Source organism: Monopterus albus, unplaced genomic scaffold, assembly GCF_001952655.1.
Source record: "Monopterus albus unplaced genomic scaffold, M_albus_1.0 scaffold47.1, whole genome shotgun sequence".
Classification (NCBI taxonomy): Eukaryota; Metazoa; Chordata; class Actinopteri; order Synbranchiformes; family Synbranchidae; genus Monopterus; species Monopterus albus.
In genome coordinates this window covers 584,005-584,484 of record NW_018127927.1, presented here as the reverse complement: position 1 = coordinate 584,484, position 480 = coordinate 584,005, and the positions used below count along the sequence as shown (strand labels likewise).

Below are 480 nucleotides of genomic sequence, written 5' to 3'. Positions count from 1 at the left end.
CAGTTAACTGTAAACCAGGGAACACCCTGCGGCAGAGACTGGTCCACCTGAAGGACAAAACACCCAGACACAAACAGTGTGATGTGGTGTATGCAATTAAGTGCAGTCAGGAGTGCAATGACTTGTACATTGGTGAAACTAAGCAGCTGCTTCACAAACGCATGGCTCAACACAGGAGGGCCAACTCCAGTGGACCAGAGTCAGCAGTCCACCTCCACCAGAAGGAGAAAGGACACTCTTTTGAGGACAGTGAAGTCCAGATCCTCTCCAGAGAACATCTAGGCCATTTTTTCTCCGTGCTCTTTTGTTTTGTGTATGTAATTATCCCCTAGCCATCTACTGTTTTGTGTTTCCCCCGATGGACTGTTCCTCCGGACCGTGGCTCCACTCTCCCCTCCCAGGCAGGTCAATGCTCAGTCGCCTATCTGTTCCACTATTGCCTTCATCTCTCTGTCTCTACCTTCAGTAGCCACCATCACC

The 480-nt window shown here is 50.2% G+C and overlaps 1 protein-coding gene across 6 annotated transcripts in view; it reads left to right on the top strand.

Annotated features, from left to right (window-relative positions):
- specc1 (sperm antigen with calponin homology and coiled-coil domains 1) overlaps positions 1-480 on the top strand; it is an 83,231-nt gene that overhangs the window by 17,274 nt on the left and 65,477 nt on the right. The gene's annotated exons all lie outside the window — the stretch shown is intronic.